Below are 21,575 nucleotides of genomic sequence, written 5' to 3' on the forward strand. Positions count from 1 at the left end.
AAGAAGCATTAGTAAGAGTTGCTACAAGCTTTGTTATCATTTTCATAACTGTCTAATGCTTTAGAGTTGGCACTTGATAACTCAGTGCATGATCCCTTTGGCTTAGGAACTTGCATCTCATTTTATACATTTATTGTAGTAACAGAGATAACTTTGATTCTTAGGGCATCAAATAGCTCAAGCAATTATGTTCACTACTTCCAAGCAGTAGGCAATGTCTGAGGATGCAAATGATAGTGACTTCCTGGCTGAGTGACCTGGGAGGGTCAACTTAACTGCTCAGGTCCTTCATGGTTTCATTAGTGAAATGAAAATGCCCCCAAACAGGGAACTGTATGAAAGGGTTTTGGCCAGTTTTGTGAGGCTCCATAATTTTGTATAAGACACATATCATATAAAACAGTGGAGGAAATCCAATAGCAAAATAAGTGAGATAAAACTGACAACAGCAGCATTTGGTTACTCTTTGCCCTGCTCAGTCTCTCCCACCTTGCATCCATTATCTCTCAGTTCTTTCACTGTGTCTCTCCTGGATCACACAGAATTTATGCAGATTTGCTTGCCTACAGTTTCATAGTTAGAGCTGAGGTTGAGTCCAGATCCATCCGCTTCCCACGCTGTGCTCTGACCATGTCACTACTGCCTTTCTCCACTTGGGGACCTAAGTGAGACCTTGGGCTGGTTCCAGTGCCTGTGGCCCCTGGCTCAGCTATCCTCTCGCATGCTGCACCCAATGGCAGCCCTCCTTCAGCTCCAGTCCAGACTCTGGTTTGCAGAAAGCAGATGGGGGTTTAAAACTAGTGAGGGCCCTTTGATCATGTTTCTGGATTCCTTATTTTATAAGCAAGCTGAAGCCTGGATCTGACACACCTTGCTTCAGCTAACAATAAAAGAAAAAAAGCCAGTCAGTGTGACACCGTGGCTGCAGGCTCCTGGGCCTCTTCCTCCTTCCTGAACTTCTGGAAGTACAAGCAGGAAGTTTGCTCCGAGTCAGCCTTTGTCTGTAGCATTCAGCCTTTCCATCTCCTCACATGGCTGTTGCGGAGAGTTGTGCTCATTAAATAAATCTGTCTTAAAATAAGCCAAATAGATAACACCCCTCAGAGCGACTGGGTTACTACTGTACTTCAGAAGGCATGTTTAGCAACGGCTGTTCACTGTGACAGAGTGATCATTCACAAACTCCCTTTAAATCTAATGTAATATGCAGGTCGTTAGGATTAATTTCGGTTTAAACAGTGCGATCCCATCTGTTTAGTGTTGTTTAACTAATTATGCTCTCCTGGGATAGGAAGAGTGCTTGCTTGGAGTCCTCTCCTGGCGCAGGACCCAGTTCCAGTCCTGGAATCCAGGCTGCAGCTTCATTATCCTCCATGTGGTGCCTTTTACTTTGAAACTCTTTGGAAGTGTTACAGGGCTGTTCAGTGCCTTTGAAAACCAAAAATGGACCTGCATTCAGCCCATCTGAGATGAAGGGTCACCAGCTGTGGGCCCCTCTTTCTCTTGCACTTATGGATGGCATCTGATGGCTGCCTTTTTCTCCAAACACAGAATATGTAGTTCTCTTAAAGTGATGCCATTTTTGTTGTTTGCCTGTTTTTAATTTAGAACAGTTTTTTGCAGTATCTGTAAAATATAGGTTACAGTGTACTAATTCTCATCCTCAGAACTATTCAGTGACTTTTCATGGTCTAAACGATAAAATTCCAGCCCCTTCCTTGTTACTCAGGCTGTCCCCTGTCTGTTCTTCTCCCAGCCTATCCCAACCTCCATGTGTTCTGGTACCAGACATTTCAGGTACTGTTTGCATTGCTCAGACTCACCTGGACTAGCCATGCCTTTGGTTTTCTTTTGCTAGTTGGACAGCCTAGCGTGAGTTTTGAGATATACCTACTTGTCCTCTAGAGCATGGTCTATACCATTTCTTCTCTGGAAGCTATTATCAGTTTTCCCCTCCCCAACCAAAAGTAAGGGTCCCTTCCTCACTGTACATTTCCATTTCTGTCATCCTGATTCTGGACACTATCTATCAACAAGTCCTTTGTGAGCGCCTCCTGTGAAGTGGGCACAGTTCTGGCAGAGGCCACAGTTGCTAACACCACTGACATGGTCAGGTTATAGTCACTTGAGGAGAGAAGCAGTCACAGGTAATTTACAAAGGAATTCAGAAAATAGAAATGAAATGAAAATAAAATGTCTTGGGAAAGTATCTGAGGGAATAATCAGGGAAGGCTTCCTAAGGAAGAGACACGGGCTCTAAGACTTTAGTGAAGGGACAGTGACACTCCTGCAACAGGAAGGGAGAGAAGAGAGTATTCCAAGCAGAGGACACAGCAGGCATAATGGCTTCAAAATGAGAAGCAGAAAGAGGGCCAGAATAGAGGAATATAGTAAATAAGAAGAGTGGTAGAAGGTGAGGTTGGCAGGTAGTTGGGGCCAGCTCATGTGGGGCCTTGGCAGGTCATTGGAAGGAGATCAGCTCTAAGAGTGTGGGAAGCAGTCAGGGCTTTAAGAGGGAGAGTAACCTGAAGGTGTGTCTTAGGATATATGTAGTTTGGAGAAAGTAGCATAGAAGCAAGACACGATTGAGAAAACGATTTCCTTGGTCGAAGTAAAAGATAACAGTGGCTTGGTTCTGGGTGGTAGCCATAGAGATGGAGCATTGTGGAATCAAGGGTGATTCCCGGTTTTAGATTTAAACAGCTGGGCAGATGGTGTGCCCATTCCTGAGACAGGGGGAGATGGAGGATAGAGCTGGACAAGAATTTGGCTTCTGTGAGTGTCTTTCCTATTAGATTGGAAGTTTTTTGAGGTCAGAGTCTTACTAATTTCTGTATGTTAAAGTGTCATTCATATAACATTCTTAGCAAATGTTTAGCAAACAGATTAAGAATGAAATTTTACTAAGAGACATGGGCCTTTTCGAGAAAGGTTTTTCACTGATTTCTCTAGTCATGGAGGTTATAAATAGCAGGAAATAGCATATTATGCAGAGGAATCTGTGTTTGTGTCATGGGTCATTCCCAGATGACACAAGTTACTTGAAAATCTCAAGGTCATATTTAGGACCCTCAAGCAAAAGGTGGGAAAACAGTCTTGTGATGAATGAAAAATTAGGCCAAGGCAGTCAGAGCATTTAGGTGAGAAACAGTCTGTTCTAGACCACATCGTGGTTGTCTGAGGAGATGGTTCTAGATGGATTTGATACTACAAGTAAACATGCTCTTTGCTTGGCTTCAGTTACAAGACATTGTTTTTCTGCCAATCCTGCAATACTCATTTGTAAAAATTTACATTAAAATTATGTAATACTTCATCTGCCTGACTTCATGCTCCCCAACTTCTAGCCCCCTCAACTTGCTACCTGCTATAGAGAATGATTGCCTATGAATTAAAACATAATTGGAGGAAATTTTCCTCCTCTGATTTATGGGAAGAGGGCACCTTTTTAAATTGCTCTGACAACTGAACAAAATGAAGCAGAATTGAAGCTATAGACGTGCTGTTTATAACTTTTTTGATGTTACAGTTATAAACATCCTCAGCCTAAATTAAGCACCATGTGATAAACTGGGAGAACATTGAAAGAAATATGTTTACTACTTAGATCCTAGCTAAATAGTTATTATTTAAATATGGAAAGTAAGCTGCTTGGACACAAGTGTTTACTTAACACAAGTTAGTTTCTCAAGATGGTAATGTAGGACTGTGGTGCTTCAACAGATCAGCACAGACTTACTGAGAGTCTGCTGTATGTGGAAGATCTGTAAGTGTCAGGTGCGCTGTTCTCTCTGCCCAGGGAAACACTCATGTACATCTGAACCCATTTAGATTGAAGGCAAGACAGTCTGTGATTCAGAGCAAAGAGCAGTGGTTTAAATAGCCTGTCTTCTGGGATGTTCAATGGGAAGGGAATGGTGGGGTTGAAGTGCTTAGGAAGGGCTTCTCTCTGGGTAACCCTGCCATGTATTATCTTGAGTAACTTAGAAAATCAGAGACTTCCAGAAAGAGTCTTTCTTGACATTGAGATTGCCTTTAGCCAGTGTCATGGACTCTGTGTCATTATCTAATTCTCAGGAGCCCACTTGTCATCAAATCTTATATAAACCAGGCATTTTTCCCCATCATAACATCTGCTCAGTTTCCACCCTGGTAAGCTCACTCTCAGTGCCACACACAGCCTGTGCTAAATAGCTAGAGCCATCTTGGGAGAAGGTAGTATGGCTGGTAGAACAGGGTATAAGGACCCTTAAGTAAAAAACACTTTGAAACCCTGGCCTAGTGCTTTCTTCTCTGTGGTTGAGTACATGAAGATGTTAGATGTTGATAATATTGCCTCAGCTTGGAGAACATTAACCAAAGATTTGGTCCTGGACACCCACACTTAGGAGCCTCATATCACTCCCCTAAGTTCTGCTTGAGAATTCTCTCCAGGATTCACCAATGAGCTGGATTCTGTGCTGAGCCCTGAGTTGTTTGCAGGTAGGAAAGGCAAACTGGAGAGAAGATATTCTGGGAGAAAAAAATTGTCTGAGCCGAGCAGGTGCCTGCTGGAAGGCAAGCCTTGCTGAGGCTAAGGACAGGATGAGAGGAGCCTGCAGGCTAGGGCCTGGCTGGGGGCCCTCTGAACCTTGGGTGCGGGTGTTTGCAGTTTGCTTCTGAGAAGCAGGCAGAGCTCTCCTTTGGGGCGATGCACTTTTGGGTTTGGGCATGATGAGTTAGAAGTAGGAGAGAAATTACATGTCAACTTCTGCAGCCACATTTAAGGTACCTGTGTCTGTTTAACATTTTTATAAATCCTGCTTAGCATGTCAAGAATTTATGATTATGATTTAAGGTATGGCCTCAAATGTAAAAGAGAATTATTTTCTATATATTCAGGCATTTGGTAGCTCATTTCTTCACTCTTCTTAAAAGTTGTGGCAAAATACACTTAAAAATGTATCATCTTAAGCATTTTTAAGTTTTAGTTCAGTGGTGTTAAGTGCATTCACACTCTTGTTCGACCAATCCAGAACTCTTTTCATCTTATAAAACTGAAACTCTGTCCCCACTGATCAGTAACTCCACACTCCCTCCTTTCCCTTATCCCTGGCAGTCACCATTTTAGTTTCTGTATTAGGAATTTCACTACTTTAGATACCTTGTATAGGTGGAACCATACAGTACCTGGCTCATTTCATGTAGCATAGTGTATGCAAAGTTCATCCACGTTGTAGCATGTGCCGGAACTTCCTCCTTCCTTTCTAAGGATGAATAATATTCCATTGTATGAATATACCACATCTTGTTTTTCCATTCATCTGTCAGTGGGCACTTGGGTTGCTTCAACATTTTGACTATGTGAATAATGATGCTATGAATATGGATATACAAATATCTGTTTGAGTCCATGCTTTCAACTGTTTGGGTATATATACATAAGTGGAATTGTTGGATCCTATGATAATTCTCTCTTTAATTTTTTGAGAAGCTTCTATACTGTTTTCCACAGCAGCTGCACCATTTTACATTCTCACCAACAGTGCACAGGGTTCCAGTTTCTCCACATATTGCCAACATTTGTTGTTTTCTGTTTTTGAGGTTTTTTTGATAGTAGCCTAGTGGGTATGAGGTCGTATCTCATTGTGGTTTTTCCTCACTCATTTTTTTTTCTCTTCCATTTTCTCAAGAACTTTTAATCTGGAAAACAGTGCCTGGAAGTATAGAAAGAAGATCTCAAAATTCAGCCCAATAAGTATAGTAAATAAATGATGAAAGTAAATCCAAGAGGGATTGAGTTTCTGACAACCTCTCTCAAGCCCTGCCGAGTTCAGATTGTGTATCTCAAAACCGAGGTGATAGTCAGAATCCAAGAAGTGTTTCTAGCCAAGAAGCATCATGACCCTCTTCACACTGAGAGGGATTATTCTGGCATCTGAGTACTGAGATCACTGAGGAAGTTCTCAGAGGGACACTGCAGGTAGGGTTTGAACTGAGGCAGTAGTTGAGGGAACCAAGCAGAAGGGGTGGGCTACAGAGGTGTTCAGGGCAGGAGGTCAGGAGGCCTGGATGATGGATTGGATGTGAGAAGTGAAGATGTTGACAGCATTTTCTGGCTTAAATAATTGGTTGGGGGTTGCATGCTTCCCAGATGAAATACAAGAAAGGGAAGGGCAGGTCATCAGGAGTCAGGGAGGATAATGAGTACAACCTTGAAACCCTGGGCCCCCGGCCTTGCCCGGTCTCCCATTGAGGACTGCGTGTCTGAGTACTCTGTCCTCTAGCCCTTGCCCCGGAGGAAAAGCTGGAGTCTATGTGGCCTGTCAAAAGCACAGGGTGAAGGTCATTCCCTTTGTTGAATAAAACAGATGTTTATAAGTTCTACCACCTTTTCCTTATCTGTTCACTGGCTGAGGGACCTTGGGATGGGGCCCAGGTGAGACAGGCAGGGGCTTAGGCACCTCGGAGCAGGATTTAGTGCACTGGGCAGACATTTGTAAAGCCTGTCGGAAATCAGGATGCCAGGAGCTCTGTCTTTGTACTTGTCAAACTGGGATATCTCTGGGGTGTCTTTAAATTAGGGAATGCAGCCCAGATGCTGCCCCCGATGTTCTGCATCTCACTGGGGTGAGCCTCCTCCCAGGCCCCCCATGTGTTCATGGAGCCCCATGATCACCAGGTGGTCAGGGCCAGGTGCTGACTGTAGAGTGTGATGTCCTTTACCCCGTATTTGCCTCATCACCTCTCTAGGACCAGTTTCAACAAACAGGAATTAAAGAAGGCTTCATGGGACATCCCCTGCTCAGACTGACTTACTTCAGAGCTTTCACCTTTGGGTTTTAATGTTTCTCCCTCCTACACAGACTAGCTTTTGGCTTTCTTAATTATTGCATAGTGCAAAGAACTTGCTTAACAAATGGTAGCTTGCCTCACTACCCTCCTGTATACTTCCTTTTTTTCCCTTTATTAAACCATTTGGACCCTTCTGTCTAAAGATACTGGGACTCTTCTTGAATTTCAACAGCTCCTTCCCTTCTTGCCCCAGGTTCCTGAGCACCAGCCCACTTTTCTGTCTTGTGATAGAAGTCACTGCCCACTTTATCCCTTCGGAACTTTTCTGTCCTCAGATTGACTCTCCATAGGGACTGTGTCTTGCCAGCTCTCTCCCTCTCGCTGTCTCCACCACTACCCCAAGCAAGTCCATGGGGCCTTTTCATGTTTAGAATTTTGTTTCCTATCACTGTGGAAGGACATACAAGAGATATTTTTTCTCTTTAAATGGCCATATGTGGCACAACAATGAAAATCATCAACAAATGAAAAGGCAACTTCCTGAATGGGAGAAAATATTTGAAAAGGGATATATCTGAAAAGGGGTGAATATACAAAATACATAAAGAATTGACACAACAGCGAAAAACAAAACAAAAAACCACCAAAAAAATCTGATTTAACATCAACAAAAAGAAGGACAAAAGCCAAATGATCATTTCCATAGATGCTGAAAAAGCACTCGACAAAATTCAACATCCATTCATGATAAAAATTCTCAACAAAATGGGCATAGAGGACAAGTACCTCAACATAATAAAGGCCATATATGATAAACCCACAGCTAACATCATACTGAACAGCGAGAGGCTGAAAGATTTTCCTCTGAGATCTGGAACAAGACAGGGATGCCCACTCTCCCCACTGTTATTCAACACAGTGCTGGAGGTCCTAGCCACAGCAATTAGACAAAACAAAGAAATACAAGGAATCCAGATTAGTAAAGAAGTCTAACTGTCACTATTTGCAGATGACATGATATTGTACATAAAAACCCTAAAGACTCCACTCCAAAAATACTAGAACTAATATCGGAATTCAGCAAAGTTGCAGGATACAAAATTAACACACAGAAATTTGTGGCTTTCCTATACACTAACAATGAACTAATAGAGAAATCAGGAAAACAATTCCATTCACAATAGCATCAAAAAGAATAAAATACCTAGGAATAAACCTAACCAAGGAAGTGAAAGACCTATACCCTGAAAAATACAAGACACTCTTAAGAGAAATTAAGAGGACACTAACAAATGGAAACTCATCCCATGTTCTTGGCTAGGAAGAATTAATATCATCAAAATGGCCATCCTGCCCAAAGCAACATACAGATTTGATGCAATCCCTATCAAATTACCAACAACATTCTTCAGTGAACTGGAACAAATAGTTCAAAAATTCATATGGAACCATCAAAAACTCCGAATAGTCAAAGCAATCCTGAGAATGAAGAATAAAGTTGGGGGGATCTCGCTCCGCAACTTCAAGCTCTACTACAAAGCCACAGTAATCAAGACAATTTGGTACTGGCACAAGAACAGAGCCACAGACCAGTGGAACAGAATAGAGACTACAAACATTAACCCAAACATATATGGCCAATTAATATACCATATATATATATAATAATAATGATAAAGGAGCCATGGACATACAATGCGGAAAGGACAGTCTCTTCAACAGATGGTGCTGGCAAAACTGGGCAGCTACATGTAAGAGAATGAAACTGGATCACTGTCTAACCCCATACACAAAAGTAAACTCCAAATGGATCAAAGACGTGAATGTAAGTCATGAAACCATAAAACTCTTAGAAAAAAACATAGGCAAAAATCTCATGGACATAAACATGAGTGACTTATTCATGAACATATCTCCCCGGGCAAGGGAAACAAAAGCAAAAATGAACAAGTGGGACTATATCAAGCTAAAAAGCTTCTGTACAGCAAAAGACACCATCAATAGAACAAAAAGGTATCCTACAGTATGGGAAAATATATTCATAAATGACAGATCCGATAAAGGGCTGACATCCAAAATATATAAAGAGCTCACACAACTCAACAAACAAAAAGCAAATGATCCAATTAAAAGATGGATAGAGGAGCTGAAAAGACAGTTCTCTAAAGAAGAGATTCAGATGGCCAACAGACACATGAAAAGATGCTCCACATTGCTTGTCATCAGAGAAATGCAAATTAAAACCACAATGAGATATCACCTCACACCAGTAAGGATCACCATCATCAAAAAGACAATCAACAACAAATGTTGGCGAGGTTGTGGAGAAAAGGGAACCCTCCTACACTGCTGGTGGGAATGTAAATTAGTTCAACCATTGTGGAAAGCAGTATGGAGGTTCCTCAAAATGCTCAAAATAGATTTACCATTTGACCCAGGAATTCCACTTCTAGGAATTTACCCTAAGAATGCAGCACTCCAGGTTGAAAAAGACAGATGCACCGCTATGTTTATCACTGCACTATTTACAATAGCCAAGATATGGAAGCAACCTAAGTGTCCATCAGTAGATGAATGGATAAAGAAGAGGTGGTACATATACACAATGGAATATTACTCAGCCATAAGAAAAAAGCAGATCCTACCATTTGCAACAACATGGATGGAGCTAGAGGGCATTATGCTCAGTGAAATAAGCCAGGCAGAGAAAGACAAGTACCAAATGATTTCACTCATATGTGGAGTATAAGAACAAAGAGAAACTGAAGGAACAAAACAGCAGCAGAATCACAGAACCCAAGAATGGACTAACAGTTACCAAAGGGAAAGGGACTGGGGAGGATGGCTGGGAAGGGAGGGATTAGGGTGGGAAAAAGAAAGGCGGCATTACAATTAGCATGTATAATGTGGACGGGGTACGGGGCGGGCTCTACAACACAGAGAAGACAAGTAGTGATTTTACAGCATCTTACTACGCTGATGGACAGTGACTGTGAAGGGGTATGTGGGGTGGACTTGGTGAAGGGGGGAGCCTAGTAAACATAATGTTCTTCATGTAATTATAGATTAATGATATAAAAAAAATCTGATTTAAAAAATGGGCAGAGGGTCTGAATAGTTGTTTCCAAGAACACATTACAAATGACCAACAGACACATTAAAAGATGCTCAGTATTACTAATCATCAGGGAAATGCAAATCAAAACCACAGTGAGAGATCCCCTCACACCTCTTAGAATGGCTGTCATCAAAAAGACAAGAAATAACAGCAGTTGAGGATGTGTAGAAAAGGGAATGTAAATCTGAGAAGCCTCTCTGGAAAACAGTATGGAGATTCCTCAAAAAATTAAAAAATGGAACTACCATATGATCCAGCAATTGTACTTCTGGATATTTCCAAAAAACACAAAAATACTAATCTGAAAAGATATATGTACCACCATGTTCATTATGACATTATTTATAATAGCCAAACTATGGAAACAACTTAAGTGTCCATGGATAGATGAATGGATAAAAATGGTGCATCTGTATCTATATCTGTATCTATAATGGATTATTAGTCATAGAGAAGATTGGAGTCTTGCCATTTGCAATACCATGGATGGACATTGAGACATTATGCTGAGTGAAATAAGTCAAACAAAGAATGGTGAATACCATATGATTTCACTTAATATGAAGAATCTAAAAATAACCAAAAAACTAACCAACCAGAGAAAAAACAAATGAACAACAACAAAATGCCAAGGTTGCAGACACAGAGAGCAGATCGGTGGTTTCCCAAGAGAAGGCTGTGGAAGGAGGGTGAAATGGGTGAAGGTGGTCAAAAGGTACAAACTCCTGATTGTAAATAGGTCATGGGAATGTACTATACACATGGTGACTATAATTAATACTACTGTATGGTATATTTGAAAATTGTTAAGATTGTAAATATTGAAAGGTTTTTTTCTTAAAGATTTGAAGGAAAAAATTTTGTAACTGATGATGGATGATAGCTGGACTTACTGTGGTGATCATTTGGTAGTGTTTAAAAATATCAAATCATTATGTTATTCACCTGAAACTAATTTAATTTTATATGTCAATTATACCTCAATTTCAATAATAGTAATGGTAGAAGAGCCATAAATGATCATTACGATCAGTACCTGAGGAGTAGCATATGTTCCAGAGTCACCAGGGTGACTGTCACATCCTGATGGTGAGTCCTGACTTCCCATGAGATGGCTCACAGACCTGCCCTGGGAATCTTGTCCCAACTTTGAGCTGGAGGGTGGAGCTCAGCATACCTTCCTTAGCCTTTCTGATGACTCCTTCCTCCAGGATCCCTGCTCTTCCCAGCACCTGGCCTGGGCTCCCAAGCTCCATCACAATCACCCATGGCTTTGTTTGCCAACAAAGGTGGAAGTTTGTCACTTCTCACGTTTATGCTTTGGTTTAAGTGGACAAAAAAGTCTTTCACACCTGTCTCCAGGTCAAGCCTATCTGTAAAACCCATCTACAAGGCTGTCTATAAAACCTTCCCACTCTTCTTCCCCAGGCCAGCCCTCTTCATCTTGCAAGCTGAGTAGGAATTGTCTCCTCAGGATGTGTTCTGTCCATCTTCAGTTTGAGCTAAATGCTTTCCTCTTTATTCTCTGGCAGGGATTTTGTACATATCCTTATTATAGCCTTTTCAAAATTCATTTAATTGATGCCTATGCATACTTTCCCAGGAGGCTCCTTATGGGCAGGGACCCTTCGTTACTCATCTTTGAATCTCCAGAAACTGTCATGTAGAGGGCACTTAACAAATGTTCATTGAGCTGGTGGCCTCGGCCAGCAGATGAGCTCTCAGCAAAAGGATCTGCGTGCTCATAGCTCTCCAGGAGCTTCCTGCCCTCACATGGCTCCTGTGCACCTGTAAGTATCTCCAGACTAGCTGGCCCTGGTTGTGGTGCATTTCTCTCTCACACAGATGTACTTTATACATGTCTTATGGCTTTCTTCACAATTACAAATCAACACATCTCTTGGTTCCTTTGCATCATGTAGACCCAAGTATGTTTTTTGCAGTAGACTAAAAATTTCTGCTTAGTACTCAGTTCCTCTTAGAGCTCTTGGAAAAAATTCTTGTTTGTGAATTATTGTATCCAGTAAATTCAACTTAGCTTCAAAACAACCAGTTTTTGTCTTTGTTCAATAGACAACCTACTAATTGTCCAAATAGCCCATATCTAAAAAAAACCAAGCTCTGAATCATAGTAAAATTTGGAATTTTTAAGTAAAGTCCTTGCTACCCAGTAACATTTTATCAGTCCAACTGGGCACTTAAAGTTGGATGTATCATTTTTAACACAGCTTTGGAACTTACTGCTGGCCCACATCTCAAGCTCCCTGGAAACAAGGATTTGTATACACACGTGTGTGGTTCTTGGTGCCAGAGAATTTTTGGATGAGGCAGAGCAGCCTGGTGAGTTCCTTTGGGAGTGAGCTCCACTTTGGAGAAGTTCCCAGGCAGGGTCTTTGCCAGGAAATAATTTCGCTGCAGGGAAAACATTCCTCCTCAACTGGCATAACATTTTTAAGAAGAAAGCAAGCCCACTGCTTGGGCATCCTCTGTCTTGCTCTGAGTCTGCAAACAGGCAGCTAATTTGGCAGGATGTGAAAGCTTTCACAGCTTCTTGAAAGTGCTCTAAGCAAAATTACATACATTCCAAATTCATTTCAGTCTTGAAAATGCAGGAAGAAATTTTCACTTATGCATTAGCATCCTTTAAGCACTAACCAGCAGCAAGCACATTTAAATGGATATATTTGAATAATTAAATTTTGAAGAGGAGAAACACCTGGGTTTCAAATCCAGTTGGACAATAAAGTATCCGGAGTCAGAAATCAGACACTGTGTTTTGTAAGCCACCCAGGGAGCTTCATGGAGTCTAGCAGTCTGAGTTGGGGTTGGGGTTCAGTTGACATCAGGACCAACACAGACCTCGGTATCTATGCAAGACCCCTGATTCTGAAGATGGTCTAAGTCTTCATTGATCAAGGGATCAAGACAGATAAGTGACAATTGTTTTTAACCTTTTATTGTGTTCATTATAGAAAATTAGAAATCACAAACAAGCAAAAAGAAGTTGCTGCAGTTAACACAGTCTGTACAGTTAGTATATAGTCTATACCTCTGTTCCCCTCTCTAGCCAGTTTGCTTTCTCTCTCTGTATGTGTGTGTGCATATATATGTACACACATTCATTTATATATTATATATACATACACACAATTATACTTACATATATATTTATATATGTTCTTTTACCAAGGTGGATTCATACTGGGCTTTTTCACACTCATACATCTTTTCTTTTCATATATATTTTTCTGCATCACTTTATCCATTGTGTGGATATTCTGTACCTTACATAACTTATTTAACTCTATTTGGAGACATTTTGTTGTCGAGTTTTGAGCTATCACAAGCAATTGGTATTTATAGCTATATCTTGTGCTTATCCATGATTGCTTCCTCAGGGGAGAAAAAGAGATGGAATTACTACACCAGAGGGTGTATATAGTTTTAAGGTTTTTTTTTTTTTAATTTTGCTATCATTAATGTGCAATTACATGAACAAAATTATGGTTACTAGACTCCCCCTATTATCAAGTCCCCACCACATACCCCAATACAGTCACTGTCCATCAGTGTAGTAAGATGCTATAGAATCACTACGTCTCTTCTCTGTGTTATACTGCCTTCCCTGTGCCCTGCCCCCAACCCACATTATGTGTACTAATTGTAATGCCCCTTTTTTCCCCTTATCCCTCCCTTCCCACCCATTCTCCCCAGTCCCTTTCCCTTTCGTAACTGTTAGTCCATTCTCAGGTTCTGTGATTCTGCTGCTGTTTTGTTCCTTCAGTTTTTCTTTGTTCTTTTACTCCACAGATGAGTGAAATCATTTGATACTTGTCTTTCTCCACCTGGCTTATTTTACTGAGCATGATACCCTCTAGCTCTATCCATGTTGTTGCACATGGTAGGATTTGTTTTTTTAGTTTTAAGGTTTTTTAGTACATGTTCACAAATGGTTTTATAGGCAATGATTGTACATATCAGCACCATTTCTTATGAAACCATATGAGTTTCCATTTGCTTGTAGAATGGAAGGGAATCCTTTGGACGTGTAGACTGTATAGGTACACTCTCCTGGATGCAGCTCCAAGCTATTAAGTTCACAGGCACTGGAGTCCAGGGAATCCTGCTAACAATGGCTCTCTCTAGAAGTATGTCCTGGGCATCCTGATCATCACCAAGAATTCATGAAGCACCTAGTTTATCCTGTGCCGAGCTACATGCTGTGCCAGAATGCTGCATGCAGTTAGCTCCAGCCTTCCTGGTCCTTTCAGGTTAAGAGCAGGGATGGAATTTCAGAATGTGAAGCTGGAAGAAACTAGTCCAAATGAAGAGTTCTAGGATTTAGTCACAAAAAGCCAAAGGCACCAAAGTGATAGTGAGAACTTCTCACCAGCTGACAACAGTTATGTGAAAAAGTAATTTCATTTTCCATGCTGTCTCCCATGCCTTCCCTGTTTCTTCCTTATGTTCTCCTTCCCCATTCCTTCTGCTTTCTTCCTCCCTGCCTCCCTTCACCTGAAAGGATAAACACATCCCAGTATGTATGTAAAGTAAAAAGACAGCAATGACAGGGTTACATCCATCATTGTGTTGAGCTTTGGCTTCCCTGTAAGTGACTGTAAGCTTCCAGAAAACAGGCACAGAATCTAGTCTGTTGTTCACTCAGTGCCTATCATAGTACCTGGAGCTTAGTAGACGTCTAGTAAATATGAACTAAGTGGATTTCCCTTCCCCCTTAATTCATACTGAGGTAGAAGGGGCTTCAGAAACAGAATCTGGGCATAGCTAGAGATACTCTTGATAGGATTTGTGCCTGTGGTAAGGTCATGGTCTCCACTGCATGTCCTGGGAGAAAATTCACATCTCCTGTGAGTATAGTGCCTGCTAGCTCCACTATTCTCTCTTCTTTTCTCTTGCTTTCTAATTGTTTTATCCTTTTTTTTCTTGCTGACCTTGAATATGAAAGTTTTATACATGTTATGTTGCTGGTGATTTGGTAGTTAGCCTATGTTTTAGGTGATAGTTATTCACTGTGTTTGTCTTTGCTGGTTTATTTTAGTAGGACTTAACCATTTTTCAGAAGTTTGCTTTGCTGCAAGGCTGATCTCCTCTCGGATTCTTGGTCTCCGTTGTCTTGCTTTTTTATGGACCATTTACTAACTTGCAGTTTCTGTACAGCACCTTAAACAGCTTGTTAAGATACACAGTCCTGGGGAACTTGCAAGGAAAGCAACTGAAAGAAGTGGGCTGTTTCTTTCCATTAATAGAGATGAGTGTTAATTACTGACTTTGCTTTTTTCTTTTGTCCTTGACTTTTATTCCACTGTGAACCACTTTAATTGATGCATGCGGTCCCTGTGTTTTCTGTTTTCCAAGTAGGCAGAAACATGAGCTATAGAAATCAAAGAACAATCTGTCTTTATTCTGTTACTTGAGATTTGCATTGTCTGAGGAGTGGGCTGCGTCCAAGCTTCCCTTATTTCATAATTGCACAATCTAAGGCTGAATTGGAGAGGTCAGATGTGGAAATGAGACTCCCTGGTGGAATGATGAATGGTACTTATGGGCAAGGGTGGAAGATAGTAGATTTCTTCTTAGTCCTACATGACAGCTTGATTTCCCTTTGACGTTACATGTGTATTAACTTGATTACATGCCATGAGCTCTCTGTAATTCACTCATTTGGTTAGAGTGTATTGCCGATTCAGTCAAGGCCAGTTGTACATCCCTGTTCTTGCTTCCAGGTTTGCACAAGCTGTCTCCTCCTGAAACACCGTCTAGGGGTCCACCTGCTCTTCACAGGGCTACATCCTACGTAGTCTCTAAGATCTCCATTTAAATGTCACTTCCATATAGGGGCCCTACCAATCCCAATCCACATTTTATCTCCTAGGCTGTTCACTCACAGCCATCTTTTATTTTTCCCTGGTAGCACTTTAAAGCATTGGTAATTGTGTCTATTGATGCAACTCTTTGTATATTTATTGGTAAGTGAAAGGGTCTGATTATCTTAATACTGTATACCTCCACTTCCAAGTAGTTGTTAGAGAAACAAGTGTTGATTGAATGTGTGTGAACTGTGCCCTGGTGAGGCACTTCCTTCCCTCCCCTTCTATCACAGACCATGATTCTCACCTTGAATGGCCGTATCCCACATCGGTGACATAAGATGTTTAGTCACCATCAGCAACCCCTGTATCTTACGATGTGCTAAGGTTAATCATCATTGTTGGAAATAAATGGAAATGAGCCAGAGATTCGTAGAAGCTGAAAGGAAGGAAAACAGTTTCTATAATCCCAGTAGATTAAGAAAAATCTTGCAAGAGGTCATTTTGTCTCATTACTGGTGGAAATGCTTATTACAAAAAAGTAAAACATTCAGATATGAATAAAGTAATCATGAGCATTCATAGTCCTTCCACCAAGAAATAACGATTGTTTCATATTTGTAGTATTTACTTATATTTTACAGGATATATATTTAATTGTATATGAGGTACTGTAATTATGCATTATAAAGAGTATTTTTAGAAAAACAAAATTGAGATTACAGTAGATACAGTTCTGGATCTGCTTTTTCTTTTCACATTTAATTGTGAACTCTTCCCCAGGCCCTTGAACATCCTTCTGTCTGTATTAATACCATAATGTAACTCTTGCTTAATCATTGAAGACTTTTGGATCACTTTCTTTTTTTCTTCATAAATTGTTGATTATGTGGCAGTTAATCTACCTATATAAATCTTTCTCACTTTGTTATTTTGTCAGCTAAATCTCCAAGCCCCCAAATTTCTTATTTGGTGGCAGCTGCTTATACATTAAAGCACAAGGGGAGGAACAAAGAGAGATGTCAGAGAGAGAAACAAGGAAAGGAAGAGGCATGACAATGGGGAGTGGTAGCACACTTTAAAGTGCTACCAGCCGAGTGGCAGAAGGCATCCGAGGCCTCGCTCAGGCGGGGCCCCGCCAAGGTGCACAGTTCAGGCGTTGCCTGGCGAGGCATGTGAGCACTTTGTCTTTCAGGCGCCATATCAGAGGAGTACAAATGTGTGCAGCAGAATTGTAAAGCTAATGCTCTTCACTTCAGCGATGTGTTGTCAAGGCAGAGGAGCTGTGGTGCATTTTAAATCTTTTTTGTGTCTTCAAACCTCCCCTCTCTGCTCACTTTCCTTTCTGCCCATATGCACAGCTTTGCTTTTCTTAAACTAACCTCTTCTTGGGCTCCCTGGTGTGAAGCCCACCACACCATTTTTGTCAGAATCACCTACCATGTGCATTCTCAGCAGTATGAGGTCACTTATGTAAATCATCGTGCATCTGTGTTACAGAATTGCATGATATTAAGCCATGTTGTAGAATAATAGTTAATGATTTGGGGATTTGTCCAACGTCTGTACTAAGGGGAAAGGTTACAGAGTACTTTCTGTTGTAGGCTCTCCTCATGTGCGTATGTGTGGCTGGGAAGACAGAAGACTGTATACCTGCATGGGAGGGGCTTATCTGTATCTTACTTGTATTTTCTACATTTGCTGGAGCTAATTACTTTCATCTTGAGAGGGTGGGAAGCACCAAACGTAATTTCTTAAGGCAGTGAGAGCTCTGCATCGTGGACACCATCTCCTCGCCCAGGTGTTCTGTGCCCCTGTGTAATTGATGTTACATGTGTATTAACTTGATTACATGCCATGAGCTCTCTGTAATTCACTCATTTGGTTTGAGTGCATTGCTGATTCAGTCAAGGCCAATTGTACATCCCTGTTCTTGCTTCCAGGTTTGCACAAGCTGTCTCCTCCTGAAACACCGTCACCAAATGCAGAGCACTACCCATAGCAGCCATTAGTTGAGCACCTGTGCTGTGCAGAAGGCTCTCAGGATACACAGTTGACTAGGGTGGGTCTCCGTCCTCAAGGAGCCTGGTGGATGGGTCTCTCTGCCCTCAGACCTATAGGGCTCTGGGTGGTCTTGGCCTTGGCTCACTCTTGTGCCACGATTGCTCTCAAACCATCACTCTCCCCTGGGTCCATCTGCTGTCGTCATGCTGGTCTTGCTCAGCTCCCACCATGCCACACACACGTCTCCTGGTCATTGGCCTGGCTTCTCCCTCGTGTTGGCACCAGATGCATCCTTATGGTCACTCAATTCAGCTCTCTCCTGAATGTTTTCTCTCTTCACACTCTCTCCTGGCTTCATTCTTTTTCATAGCACTTACCATGTAACCAACTCATTGATAGTTAGCTGTCCCCATCATTAGAATGGGAGGTTTATGATGGCAGACTCTTGGTCCCTTCTGCTAAATCTAGTGCCTAGGACAGTGCCTGGCACATGGATGGCATGTGGAGAAAGGAATTACTGGATACTTGAGCCACTCATTCCTGCACCTGGTGTACAGTTCCTGGTGCAAGGACCACACAGAGCAGTGGAAAGGGGTTGCTCCCGAGAGTGTCAGCTTAGCCTTTGACATTCTGCCCACCGTCCAACTTCTGTGTTTTATTTCTCATCACTTCCCTTTAGTTATTCTAAGCAATAGACAAACAAGGCTCTTTACTGCTTCCTTTGTTTTCCTTCTCCTGTTTTTCATCCATAAGATTTTACCCCACTCACCACACTAAGCCCGATGTTGTTCTGTCCATCTGTCAGGGTCCAGCCCAGACTGCAGTTCCTCTGTAAGGCCTCCTCCCATCCCCACAGCTGTAGGTGCTCTCCCTCCATCCCATCACCTGTTAAAAATGGAATTTTCTCATTGGGCTCATCATATTTTATGTGGTTGACATACATGCATATTTTATTTCACTTACAATTCACTTCTAAGACCAAGGTCCCTTTATCCATGCTGTATTCCCCCTCATAGTCTAAGACACTGCCTTGTACATAGTAGGTGCTTAATAAAGGTTTGTTGGCTATGTGGCATGCCTGGCTGAATAAAGCTGCAGGAAAATTTTCTGTGGTGCACTGTGCATCTTTGGAACACTGAGTCATTTTAACAGAGGCTGTTTCTGGGGTAAAAGTTTGAGGAGGTGAAATGGAATTCCAAAGCTGAAGTGAGAATGAAGAAGGAGTAGGAAAAGGTGGACTTTACTCTTGGCCCCCGTAAAGAGGAGGTCACCTTGGACCTCTCTCTAATACTCTCTAGACCTTGGTCTCCTGGCCTGTAAAATAGGGAAGTGGAGAGCAGGCTAGGGGTGTGTGTGCCAAGTTAATGTATCATCTCTTGAGTCTCCATATATTTCCAACTGCCTATGACCTTATGGCTTGATCAGATAGGTCTCCTGGGTTTAACATGTGGTCCTGGCTGCTTTTATTAGAGCAACTTATATCACTGTTATGAGAAATAAGCCAGTGAGAAACCCACTTAAAATGTTTATGGATCAAATTTTACTGTTTTTTTTTTTTTAAAGCAATCTTTGTTCCTTTGAGCTCTTTCCATTTGTAATACAAAAGGCTTAAGACTGGCTCCTGGAAGGTCTTTAGTGAGTGCCTTCCAGACTAGGGATTTTTAAGTTCACTAGCAAACCATCCCGATACTAGTGGTATAGATGTTATATATTCTGACTCTTACCTAAAAAGGATTTTTTTCACAACCTCCTTGATTAAATTGCATCATGAGACCTCTGTACACTCCTTGAATTCCTGTTGCATGTAGGATGACTTGACATGTTGCACAGTGATTGAGAGGGAAGAAAAGAGAGCCAGGATAGAGTGGTATAGCAACTCCAGCTGTCTGCACAAAGCAGCTCTTAGCTTTCTAATGCAAGCTAACAGGAGAGGTGATACGCAAGGGAAAGACTGCAAGGCCTTTCCATGAAGAGTGGGGGTGGGGTGAATGGCACAGCTTTTTCTTTCATGACTTTTCCTTTGCCTGTTTGGGGTAGTATCTGGCTTCTGCTCAGCCTGTAAAGAACATCTAGAATGTTAGGGTTCTCAAGGTTAGGGAGATAATTGTATTGCACCTGCACCAAATGTAAGCAGCCCAGTCCAAACTTCCTCTTTGATCTTTATGATCCTCAGTCTCCTTGGGATTTGCTCGCTGGTCAGGTGGTTGGGGACTGACTGGAAGTTCCTGAGGGCAGTGGTGTTGTGAGAAGTTCATCCATTCTTGTCTAACCATTATAGAATCCATACGGCCAAAACCTAGTCCCTTGTGAAGGATTAGGGAAAGGAGGACCATCTTCACTGAGTTCTAGTCTTTTCTAGCTCCTTCCCATTTCTCCCTTACCAGAATCTGTACCTAGGAATACCACCATACATTCCAGGCAATGGGCTGGGAGGGAGTTCTTTCAAAACTGGCACATACTGGATCAGAACCAGCTATATAATTTGCAGGGCTCAGTGCATGACGCAAATGGGGGCCTCTTGTTCAAACATCAAGAATTTCAAGGTGACGACAAGAAGAGCATCAAGCGAGCACAGGGCTCTGTGTATCTTCACGGATCGCACATGCCTGGAGTCCTCCTTGTATTTGATTATAGACTGAAAGTCATGTAGGAAAAATCCAGGCCCACTCATTGACCAAGAATTTGTCCCTTCTCTCTCTGTTTGCACACCTACTGAAAATATCCACGTGGGGGGCTGCCTCACCTTCAGCTCAGCTCATTATTGGGCGAGAGCTCCCTTCCAGTTGTATTATGGTCTAGAGCTCAGCTTCCATTCCCCTCTGTGTCTTTACTCCTCTCCCCCGACCCCCACCCCAAAAGCTGTTAGCTGGACTTGAGTTGCCATTTTCCTCCTTTTGTAAAGTGAAATGACCTCAGAGGTACAAAACTAATCACCACTGGGACAACACAAGGACTCGAATATTTATGCTTTCAGTTCATTTAAATTTTTTTCTTTCTTTTTCTGATAATCACAGTCTCACTTTCAATGTAATGGTGTGAACTGAGAGATTCCCACCCCCTTGCTATTTCATTGCTGATAAAGATAATCTAATTTGCAATATGTATAATTACACCTAAAAATGCTAAATATCTTTTAATGCCATAAAAAGGGCTGTTTCTCATACAAATAAATTGTATGCTGTGCTTTTTTGCACCTAACACAGTATATGTATTTCCAAATGCTAAAAACAGCTGCAAAAATGACATCCTTTTGTGGTTTTTCTTTAAATTGTAACATTTAGGAAATTAGCATTTGGGGCCAAGATAATTCCAAGTAGGACAGGCTTATTTAAAATGAAGCCACATTAAAATATAATTATAGTTGATATTCTTTACTTGATATTAACACAGTCACATGTATATTTTATAATCTATTGAGTTTGCTATTTGAAATAATTATGATTAAGGAAAGATGTGTATTTTAAAGTATGATTAGTAAATATGTAATGTATTTAACAGAAGTTGTAACACTACCAGCCATGGCTGATAGCACCTCGTATTTAAAATATAGTTTGTGACTTTGTGATTATGACTCTCTCCTCAGACTGTTTGGGACTTTAAGATGGAGCATCTTTATGTTTTTTGTTTTTGTTTTGTTGTATTTTAGTTTTGAGGAAATTGTAGTCATTATTTATCAAAGACAGTAGAAAGCAATCAACCTTTTTTCCTATTTTAGAACCAGGTCACAGAAATGAAGTAAATACTTCTTCACTAAGAATTAAAATGATTTTTTGACTGAGAACTGTGCATTTCAATAGGGGCTGCTCTTCAGGCTGATAAGGGCTGAGGCCTCTTACATTGGGGCTTCACAG

The 21,575-nt window shown here is 41.3% G+C and overlaps 1 protein-coding gene across 7 annotated transcripts in view; it reads left to right on the plus strand.

The window, feature by feature from the left end:
• The window catches only part of KIF16B (kinesin family member 16B), a 315,843-nt gene that overhangs the window by 193,547 nt on the left and 100,721 nt on the right, over positions 1–21,575 (plus strand). The window lies entirely within an intron of this gene.

This window comes from Manis pentadactyla, chromosome 5, assembly GCF_030020395.1.
Source record: "Manis pentadactyla isolate mManPen7 chromosome 5, mManPen7.hap1, whole genome shotgun sequence".
NCBI classification, from domain to species: Eukaryota; Metazoa; Chordata; class Mammalia; order Pholidota; family Manidae; genus Manis; species Manis pentadactyla.